Source organism: Uloborus diversus, chromosome 2 (assembly GCF_026930045.1).
Source record: "Uloborus diversus isolate 005 chromosome 2, Udiv.v.3.1, whole genome shotgun sequence".
NCBI classification, from domain to species: domain Eukaryota; kingdom Metazoa; phylum Arthropoda; class Arachnida; order Araneae; family Uloboridae; genus Uloborus; species Uloborus diversus.
The window spans coordinates 188,866,511-188,878,566 of record NC_072732.1 but is presented as its reverse complement, the minus strand read 5'-3'; positions in this window follow the sequence as shown (position 1 = coordinate 188,878,566).

The following is a 12,056-nucleotide window of genomic DNA, read 5'->3' as shown; positions in this document are numbered from 1 at the left end:
ACACGTGAGTGAAGATGCGAATTAAATATTTTGCTCTGTAAAAATGGCAACATTGAATGGCATTTCATCATTTGTGATGTCATCGACGGAAGCGTAAACAATGAAAGCGCACCGATTTAAGTAATTTTTTTTAAATATTAAGCTTAAACAAGTTATTTAAAAAATGGTCAGATCCTATGTTTTTAAGCATGCTCTTTCAGAAAAAAATACTTTGAAAATTTTGGAAACGACCCCATTGCGACGTGGCACATTCACCAGTGTTTAATCTGTGTTAAATGTTTCCAATTCTATCAAGCAACCATGTATTATTTAATTAATTAACTTGCTGTTAGTAACAGAGGTGTGGGGGGAGGTGAAATGATATACTGTTATTTTTTTACTGGACGGAACGCCGTTCCGGGGGAATAAAACTGTATGTAGCGCTTATTTTTATTTTATTTTGAAATCTCAATTTTTCTTCGGACCAATTTGACTCAGTTCTAACGTGAATCTTTCCGAAAATGAACTTTTTAAACCTTTTTAAAGTCATCATATAAAATTGCACTTTATTTTCAGATACTGAAGCCCAAAATTAGCTCTAGATGAAAGGATTCGCGCCACGTATCAAATTTATTTGAATTTTTTTTTTTATCCGTTATAGTAACCAATAAATAACGTATAATTTTTTAATGCAGCAATGTCAAAAGTATTGTTAATGTATAATAATTTAGTACAATTATGCTATACAAAATTCGATTCTTTTTCTCCCCTCCCTTCCCCCGCAATGTAGGGGGCCACGACACACGCCGGTAAGACTTTCCGACTCTTCTACCAGACGACACAACGTTCTAAAGTGTATTTTAAGTGATAATTATCGGATTCTGTTTTAAAATTACAAACTCTTCTACAAAACAGACTAAACTAGGAGTTATTTTGGGATTTGCGATAGAGATTAAATTTTTAAGGAGAATTTTTTCCATATTTGATATTTTCATATTGCTATATTGAAATATAAAATGAGTTCAATTAGAACTTTACCTACAGATTTGGTGCCCTCAAATGTAGGGGCTCTGGCAGTAGCGTACCAAGGGGTTGGCAGGAGTGACTCTCGCCAGGGGAGCAGCAGATAGGGGGCGGCATTTCGACTGAATCAAAAAAAAAAGGATTTTTTTCCCCTTTTTTTTAATTTGTTTTAAAAATTGATTATATTAGTAAATAATGCTTTTATAGAAAAAAAAAACCTCGCTAGAAAAAGAGCTAGAGGGGAAAGTGAAACAATCCTTAATTCTGAAAAAGAAAAAAGAAAGGGAGGGGGGATTTTACCTGAGGCGTGAAATTTTATTCCGTTTCATTGAGTTAGCAGAAGACTAAAACACATAATTTGTATACCAGGGAGCGGTGGTGGAGGGCATTTTATGCCGGATAATTCCGTTTTTTTTGGAGGGGGGGGGCGACATTTTGTTGTGTATAGTTTGAAGTGTATAGTTTTTCCTAAGTATTTATTCTGATTATTATAATAAATAATACAAGTGTAAAAAGCCTTATTTGAACAAAATATTGGAAGGCCTTAATTAGCGAAAAAACATAATATTTTTATTTGGCCTCTATGTATTTTTTAGTCAATTTTAAATTAGCAATGCTTTTTGTATTTGCTCTACGTTCCTAATTATAATAGAATTTTTTAAAAGCTTTCATTTTTATTTTTATAAAAAATAAGGTTTCTTTATTTTAGTAAGTGTGTAAATTATGTTAATTATATATTCTCCAAGTGGTTTGAAACAAATTTTATTAAAAGTTAAAGTTGTTTTTGAAAAAAAATAATAAATACATTAGTACAAACGGAACAGAAAAATGTTTACCCTCATTTGGTTCAAGAAAGTATATTATTTATACTTATTAACGAATTGCAAATATTATTGGTTTTATTGAATTTATGTGAAATGTTGGGGCGAGAACTAAAATTTTTGGGAAGGGGAAAATTTTCAATTTGCCGAATGAAATCCCAATTTTACTGAATGATAAAATTCGAGTATGCACACATATACATACATAACATCGACTGTGAAGGAATATTGGGCATCATTGGAAACAATTTTAAGAAAAGAAAAAAAGAACACTTTCTCCTAATTTGTGAAATTAATTAGTCAAATGTTCTCCCCAAAAAAATTTAGGAGGTCGCAGTGACCTCCGGTGACTTCCTATCGGGCCGACTCGGGGGGGGGGGGCGCAATTTCTTAAGTTCGCCAGGGCGCCAGACCCCATAGGTACGCTACTGAGCTCTGGGCCCGTGCCAAATGTGTCCATGCCTTAATCTAGCTTGGCGCCAAATAAGTAAAATTGATAAAATCAGCTTGATTGTTATTGTAACCTGAGACATTCTTCGTTATTCAGCTCCTGCTTCCCTTTAAAAAAGCACGCTCTGATCATGTTGCGCGAATGGCCCAACTGAGCCTTCCCTTCCGAAGACCCGTTCACCAATACATCCAAATATATCTTCTGAATCCTATCTTCGGATAATTCCTGAAACCAGAAAATGCAGTTAGGCTTCATTTTAACACACACATACGGGTCATTTTCTCAAAACAGCGCAATTCGGACAAGGCAAGGAATGGAATTCACTGTGACAGGGGAATGACACTTAGAGGAAATAGTGTATTTTACTAACGGTATTATAATTTCTGTGGGAAAAGGACACTATTTTTATGAAATTAAAAAAGATACAATGTTGTGAGGTGCAAAAAATAGTTATTGTGGTCATTTGTTTCTCTTACATGTGACAGGGGAATGACGATAGGGAGAGTGACAGAAAATAAAGTTAGCTTATATATTGTCATAATTGCAAAAAGTCAGGTGGAAAAACTATGTAAACAAGAGTCAATCACTCATTGAGTGATTATTACAAAATTAAATTAATTATCAGAGACAGGGTAATGACAGTCATTAAAAATACTTAACAAGATTTTAGTGAAAACCACCCAATTATACTTGACTCCGTGTATTTTTGCAAAAAGAACCAATTGAGATTATTTCTATGATGAGACCACAATTCAAAGACTAAATTATGGGTTAATACAACTATTAACAAATGTGAGAAACATTAATTCCATTCTTCGATAGGGGAATGACAAAAAAATTAAAGGACATTTTTTAACTTTTTTTTTTCAAAACCTTGAAAAGTCTTTATTTTTCTATTTTACAGTGCATAACATTTGTTAATAGGTTAAACAACAATTTCTTGACAAATATGCATGCTTATTCTGAATTTTTCAGAACTAATTTTATTTTAAGGTGGAGGTAGGGACACACAGGGGAATGACATTTATCGTGTAAAAAAGTTATTTAAACATATAACAATAATAGAGAGTTTTTTTTAGCTTATTTTGCAATCATAAAAACATGTTGTTCAAAGATTCTAGCGTCAGTTTTATTTCTATACAAGTTAATTTGTTGTTTTTGGAGCAAGGACAAGAATTTAGCAGTTTATAGAAAATGATCCATACGCGCCTGCGCGCGCACACACACAGACACTCGTGATTGCGAAAAACATAATTTGAGCTCAAGATGTAAAACTTTTTTTTTTTAATTATTATTATTACACACACTAAATTTTTCCAAACTTTTATCAAATTCTATTACTTGTTCGGAATTAAAACTTATTTTAGTGCTAGAAAATTTTATCTCCTATTATTAGACTTAACAGAAAACGACGCGAATGTATCAACTCAGACGACATTTTTTTTTTTCTAGCCCCTACAAACGTATTTCACGCATTGAAAATGGAAAATGCGTCTCAAAATTTTAATCAAGCGTTTTGCATGCTTTGTATTTTAAATAAAAATTTGGCAACATGGAGAATGATAAGAGCTATTGGAATATTAAAAATATAATGTTTGAATTTTTTAGATTTTTTTTATGTGTTAAATCTAAATGTTAAACAATCTAGAGGTTAAAAAATTCAAAATCATATGCATGCTTTCTTTCCTTGCCAGCTTAAATTTCATCCAGGGAATTAGTTTTATGCCAAATTGATTAGTATTATGTTCTTTAGTGCTTTCGTACATTACACTCTTTCAGAAGGAACGTTACTCCTGTAAAAAATGTCAAGGAGTATTTTCATTCCTTGTGGAAAAAAAATAAGAAGAAAATAACATAGTAGTAAGTCCGGTTGAGGCCGCTTTATGTACATTGTTGTGAAAATGCTTTTATTTTAAACATATTTTAACTTACTATTTTTGTTGATGTCTCACATTCGTCTGGATACAGCTTACAGAACTCACTTTTCCGAATCCTAAAAAAGATAAGCATAAATAGAAAAAATGGTCGTGTCCTGTTTGATTCTTCATGCCCAAATAAAAGCTTCGTTTAATTTCAATAACCAATAGAGTTCGTATACTATTAGTGTTTTCCATATTAACGAGCTGATGTGTGCATCACATGACTTCCTTTTACGCCAATTTAATGATAATAGCGCTTTGGAGTAAGCAAGAAAACACTAAATATTTTCACCCCTAGTTTCTTGCGAACGGAAGCAAAAAAACATTTTACTCAGATTTATTTTCCCGTTATTGGCAATTTTAATGTGATTCAGTGGTTAACTCTTAATATCACCAACATTGGCCAAATTAAAACCAGACTTACACATTTAAAAAAAAAAAAAAATCACCAAATTTTTCGCCAAGTTGGCGACAAAACTTGGCGGCCAAAAGCTTGGGGATATATCGCAAAGTGTTTGACAAATTACAACACCACTTGAGTTAGCATTGAAATTAACAATGATTTCCCCCAAAAAAGGCGTAAAAGATCCCCTTAGGAACATCCAAATGCAACCAAAAGGGAAGATGCACAACTAGACCCCACTAGGAGTCTACGTACCAAATTTCACCTTTCTAGGACATACCGTTTTTGAGTTATGCGAGATACATACATACGCACATACCTACATGCATACGGACGTCACTCGTTGTAACTAACTCGGGGATCGTCAAAATGATATTTCGGGTGTCTGTACGTTCCTAGGCATGTATCCACGTGTGGTCGGGTCGAAAATAAAACTCAACATTTATTCGGGGGTGAGCAAAATGGAAATCAAGGCCGATTTTTAATTGAAAATTTTTTTCGCGAATACAATACAGTCGAACCTCGTTATCACGACACCCTGGGGACTTTCCACAAAGCGTCGTCATAAGCGGAGCGACGTCATAACCGGAATAGCTATAAAATGCATACTCATTCGATAATTATAATACAAGTACGGATTTCATAAATAAATTAATTGGATATTGTATTTAATTAACGCAATTTTGAACTATGTAATTAAGACAAGGCAAAAATCACAGGAAAATAATCACTTACTTTTTATTTGTCACTTTTAAAATACTTTTCAATAACCGTTTGTTTGCTCCTTGAAGTACAATTAAAAATTTTTTTTTGTACTTTATCAAGAAAGTCAAAATCTGCTTGTTCAGCTTCTTCAATAGAAGAAAGGTATTTCTCCAAAACATCAATGCAATGTAAAGCTTCCGATTTTGTGGGAAGTTTTTCTTCTGTTTCAGTTTCAGCATCACTTTCACTTTCCGAAGATAAAACAATGTCACGTTCCCGTACTTCAGCCACAATATCGGAAATTGTTGCTTCAGCTGAAGTAGACACAGTTTCATCAACTTTAAGATACGCTTGCAAATCTTCTAAGGTGCAACTTTCTCTATTTTGAATTTCTCCGAAAAGAACAGCAAGTGGAATGTCATCTTCATCTAACTCATATGATAAATCTTCAATAGGTTCAGCGTCATTATAAAAGAAACCTGCTTTTTTATAACAGTTCACAATTGTTCTTTCAGTTACGTCGTTCCAGCTTTTATGAATTAACTTCAGGGCATCAAACAAAGTTGGACGAAAGTTACGACCTTGGTCTATTTCAGCAATCCAATTCCGGACTAGGCGTTTTCTATAATTTGTCTTGAAACTTAAAATTACTCCTTGATCAAGAGGCTGTAAAACTGAGGTAGCGTTTGGTGGTAAAAACATCAGCTCTATAGCTTTCAATCCTTTCACGTCAGTGTGAGCGGCGCAGTTGTCTATAACAAAGACGACTTTCCTATTAACGGAATGAAATTTTGCATCGAAAGATTTAATCGTTTCTTCCCAAATTCCTGATGTCATCCAGGATTTTGAATTTGCTTTATACGTGACTGGCAGAACTTTTACGTTTTTGAAACAGCGAGGTTTGCTGCTTTTGCCAATTACCAAAGGTCTTAATTTTTCGGTACCAGTCATGTTCGCTCCCAGCAAAACAGTTACCCTCTCTTTACTTTTTTTCCCTCCAGAGCAAGGGTCAGATTGAAAACATAGAGTTTTTTCTGGAAGCATTCGAAAAAAGAGCCCGGTCTCATCTAAATTAAAAATGTCACACGGGGCGTATCGCTGTAACATATTTTTTAGTGATGAGTTTTTCCAGGAATCGACTTCTGTTGAATTTACTGCGGCAGCTTCCCCACAAACTTTTTTAAATGATAAATTGTAGCGGTCTTTGAATCGTTCGATCCATCCATTACTAGCAGAAAAATTTTCTTCTTCAAATTCTTTTGCTATTTCCAACGCCTTTTCTTTTAAAATCAGTCCTGATATCGGAACGTTATTTGTTCTTGCAAAGCGAAACCATTTTAGCAGCGCGTCTTCAATATCTTGAAAATTAGACTTCCGAAGTTTCTTTCTTTTGTTTCCGTCTTGTTCTGATAGAGAACTTTTAATTTTTTCTCTTGCGGAAAGAATTGTTAGGAAAGTAGTTCGCGGAATACCTTTACTTCGCGCGAAAGCTGCTTTAGACATCTGCAACTTATCATATTCGTCGATTAAAATCTTTTTTTCTTCTAACGAAAAGGAAGAAATTTTGATCTTAGCCATTTCAATCAAACCTCCACTACTTTATTCTTAATCTAAAACCAGACACCTCATCTAAGATTAGTCTTTTAACATGTGCACTCTCTCTCTCTCTCTGAATCAGGAATGGGAAAAAATAAAAGGTCCGCAGCTTACGCGTGCATTTGGCGTACTGAATGATTAACACTAACCAACAAGTTGATTTTCAGTTGAAAAATAAAATGGAGTGATCTACTGTAGCGCATTATCAGCGATAAATTTCCAGTTGAAGGAATTTTCACTTTTGACCAGTCTGGCTTGGTCCTCTTTCCTGACAGCCAATTTCCACCTTTTGTACTTTAAGAAACACTTTCTAATTCTTCTGAGAAACTCTTCCCGTGTCAATTTGAAGGGTGCAATTTTCTTTTTGTCACTAAAGTTAAAAGCTTACTATGATCATTCACAACTTCAGCTCAATAACTATGGTATTTCTCCTTTCGTGGTGCTTCCACAGTCGAATTTCAATACCCATATGGCCATATGCATTCTTCTATTTTTGTCTTTGTTCTGTATGTGTACAGCAGATTTCTAATCCTGTGAGCAATTCCAGGGAAGCTTATCTCTCCTTTCTGGTGTCCATCTAAAGCTGTATTCAAACAATGCTACTAGGTAGCTTTACCTTCCTTTCTACTGTCCCAAATGTCAAAGGCTTTCAAGTCTCCCGGGGATTTCAAGACAAGCACCCTGCTGGTTCGCGATTTCCGCTTCTTGAGGGGGTAGGGGGATAGCCTTGAGTGCATGGGTGTAAAAGAATGTGTCTTATCGCTTTGTAGAAAAGGATACAATAAACCTTTCCATATGTTTTCAGTATTTAATTGCAAGAATTTCATTTATAAAGAAAGATTCCATCCTATCTGAATGGCATAAAGCGTTGTGATAACCGGAGTTTCAAAGTGTGACCCCGTCGTGAAATCCGGAGTTAACTAACATTAAAACTATGTGTCCTAAGTTTGGGACTTTAGGCAGGGGCGGATCCAGACTATGGATTTGGGAGGGGAACTTTTTTAGCAGTTATGTTTTATGTGGGAGGGGGGAGGAGGGTATATGAAAGTACTCATTCAAAAAAATAACCATCAAAACTGATTTTTAAAAACTTACCCTCTGCATCTTAACGCTTCTTATAAAAAAAAATTGTGTTACAAATTCTGCAAGTATAATTTTCAGAAAATAATTTTTAAAACTTTTTTTTTTCATTTGTTTATTTTCATTGTTTTATTTATATTTTAATCCTAAAATGTTTGCCAACTGATAAGGAGGGTCCGGGGATTCCTCCACGGATTTTTTTTTGAAATTATAGCCCTAAGAACGCAGTTTTAGACAGTCTCTGATGATGTTACGGGCAGGAAAGGTTCGAGGGCCTTTTTGCGGAAATTTTTAGAAATTGAAGTTTTAAAAACGCGATTATACGCGATATTTGTTGACGGTAAGATAAGAGAAAGGACTTTTGGGATCTTCCCCAGATCGATTTTCACCCCTCCGCCCAATCCTTAGAAATTGAAGTTCCTAAAACGCAGGTACTAACTTAGATGTTGTTACAAGCAATGGGGTTCTGGGGCTCTTCCCAAAAAATGTTTCGAAAATGAAGTCCTAGGAAACGAAGTTTTTAAGTGATATTCTGTGACGAAGGATTTAAATGCTCTCCCCCTGAAATTTTTCAAAAAATTGTAATTTTTTCATTTTTAGATTTCCTACGAGAGCATTCGGGCCCTTTTCCAGAAATTTTTCGCAATTTCCGTCTTAAAAACGTGACTGTAGACCATATTTGATAACGTTAGGGTTTCGGAAATTTTTAAAATTTGAAGCTCCTAAATAGCAATATTAAACGATTCTCGATGTTTTTAGAATGCAAGGTGTTAGGTAGTTCTCTGGAATTGTTTCGAATTTCAAGCCCTGAAAATGAGTTTCAAGCACTCTTCAAAGGTTTCGGCGGGGAAAGGAGGCTTCCAAAGTGTAGCATTATGAAGACTTTCTTATTTTTAAACCGACAAGTGGAAAAAATTGGAGGCGATGTAATTAACTGATCAATAAACCGCCACGATTGAAAGTTTTTATTTCAAGGTTCTTTTCAAAAAAAATTTAGATTTTTCGCAACATTCTTTTTTTTAACTCATTAAAATAACTTTGTTTTTCCAAGGTCCGTTCGATTATTCTCTTTAATTATAAAAAATGTTTTTAAGAAACATTCTAATCAGAATTCTGGGGTGAGGCGCACGGGCCCTGTGCCCTCTCCTCCCCTAATTTCGATGGCGCAAATCTCCCCCCCCCCCCATTTTCTCATGCCTTTTACACTGTTTTATTTTTTACTTTTAGCCCTTTCTATTTTATTCATTTTTAAAAAAATGTTTTTTAATCATTTATTTCTATTTATTTATTTTAAATTATTTCCATTATTATTTTTATTTTGTTAGAACATTTTCGTGCTACATCAATAACACACACACACATACACTTACACACAAAATAATTAAATAAAATTTAATTAAAATAAAAATAAGATGAAATAAATAGTTTTCACTTAAAATAAAATAAGTAAACTTGAATAATTAATTTAAAAAATTAAAAAGTCCCCTCCCCCAAATCTTGATGGCGCAACTTGCGCCATAATCCCCCCTGTGGGCACCCCTGCCCCCACCTCCTCTAGTTGCGCCACTGAATTGTAGAAGCTTTAAATTTTATGATCAACTCTACACCAAATGAATACAAAAGACGGTTTAAACAGGTTTGTGTTCAAAAAGACTTATTTTGAAAGATTACTGGAAAACAGATGCAAAAAGCAAGTACAAAATTTGGAGACTGAAAATGGAAGTAAAGTGGATAAATTTAACTACTACTGGGAAGCTGTATTGTGCCATATCGATGAACCGTTTAGTACGATGAAAAATATTTACTTAGTCCCCGAACTCGAATTTTTATGTAAACTTCTCATAGTCTTAGCATAACTTGTAACCTACGACGGAAGCACTTAATTTTTTTATTTTCTCTAACTATCTTTACATTCCTGCATGGCCGGATCTTTGATTTTTCTGAAAAGGAACAAAACCTAAAAATCCCTCACCCTTATCCACCTTCCTTGAAATTTTATACCAAGGTTCAGCGAAAAAACAACAGAAATAGTGTTAAGTTGCATCTTCCTAGAAGTTGCTACCCGGGCAACTAGAGGGGGGCAAAGGGTATCGACTATGTACAAAAGGTAAGCACGGGTATTGGCTTGCTGCTGCCTAGATCCGGCAGTGCGCTTCCTGTATTCATACAAGTAGGCAAGAATTCATTTATTAAGGAATTCCTGTTTTTCTATATCAAAGCATGCATCAACCACAAAAAATAAAGTGTGTCAACAATTAGATGTTCTCGTTTTAGGTTAGTGTCAACTTCAACCCAATTTCTTTTTTTATTTAAAAAAATGTGCATTCATTTTATAAATCTAATTATTTTGTTGCATTTTAATAGGGGATTAGTTGGTACAGTTATCACTTATTAAAAGTTTGCCCTAGGATGAATTCCCTCCAAGCTATGTTAACAAACAGAAAAAAAGAATCTTTAAAGTGTCAACTACTGTTGATTTTTCCTTACCCTGTTTTCTGAACAGTTTTTGGTTTATTTGGGATTTTGTGCTTTGAAGATTCCCCAGTTCCCCTCTTTGAATCCGCTTTTGCAATTCTCTCCTCGCTTTTCCTTGCGCCATTCTTCAAGATTAAGTTCTATAAAACAGGAAAAATTTTCTGTTGTGAATATTTTTAGGTACACATGAGATTTTGGGGGAAGAGGAACATTCCCCTAATTCCCTCCATGGATTCTCCTCTGCTATTGTTTGATCGCTTTTCCCGAAGCTTTTCTTCAAGTTCAACTTCTATAAAACAAAACTCTGTTGTACTCTGTAGTGAAAATTTTTAGATACACATCAGATTTTTGGAGGGGGGAGGGAGGGGAACATTCTCAGGGGTTCCCCTCCATGGATTCGCCTCTGCTATTGTTTGATCACTTTGCCTGGAGCCTTTCTTCAAGTTCTAAAAAACAGAAAAAAAAATCCTGTACTCTGTTTTCTGAACTGTTTTAGGATGGATCACTTGGGGTTTTTTTTTTTTTTTTTTTTTTTTTTGAGCGGAGAGGAGAACATTCTCCAGTTCGCCTCCTTGGATATGCTTTTGCAATTCTCTCTTCGCTTTTCCTTGCACCTTTCTTCGAGTTAAAGTTCTATAAAACAGAATTTTCCTGATCTCTTCTAAAACTTTTTAGATACACATGAGATTTGTGGGGCGGGGGACATTTCTCCAGTTCTCCTCCGTGGATCCGCTTCCGCTGTTGTCTAATCGCTTTTCCTGGAGCCTTTCGTCAAGTTATAAAAAACAGAAAAGAAATTAAGAAATTCCTGTACTTTGTTTTCTGAACAGTTTTAGGTTCACTTGGGATTTTTTTTTTTTTTTTTTTTTTGAGGAGTGAAGAGAAAATTTCCGAGTTCCCCCCGTTAGATCCGCTCCGCTTTTGCAATTCTCTCTTCGCTTTTCCTTGTGCCTAATGCGTTCAAGTTTTATAAAACAAGAGTTTTCCTGCTCTCTGTTCTAAAACGTTTTAGGTACACATGAGATTTTGGGGGGGAGGAGAACATTCCTCCAGTGGATCCGCTTCTGCTATTTTCTAATCGCTTTTCCTGGAGCTTTTCTTCAAGTTCAAGTTCTATAAAATAGAATTTTTCTGCACTCTGCTGTGAAAATTTTTAGGTACATATGGGTTTGTGGGGGGGGGGGGGGGGAATTCCCTCAGTTCCCCTCCGTGGATCTGCTTCTGCTGTTGTCTAATTGCTTTTCTCGATGTCTTAGTTCACGTTCTAAAAAACGGAAAATTTTTCCTGTACTCCTATTTTCTCAACAGTTTTAAGCACACTTGGGGATTTTTTTTTTTTTTTTTTTTTGAGGGGAGGAGACATTCCCACAGTTATCCTCTTTGGATCTGCTTTTGCAATTCTCTCCTCGCTTTTCCTGGCGCCTCTCTTGAATTTCAAGTTTTATAAAACGGAAGAATTTAGCTGTATTCTGTTCTGAAAATTTTTTAGGTACACTTGGGATTTTGGGAGGGGAACGTTCCCCCAGTTCCCCTCCCGTGGATCCGCGCCTGACTTTAGGAAGGTGACGTGACATCCGGAGTGTCGTGAAATCCAGGTGTCGCGA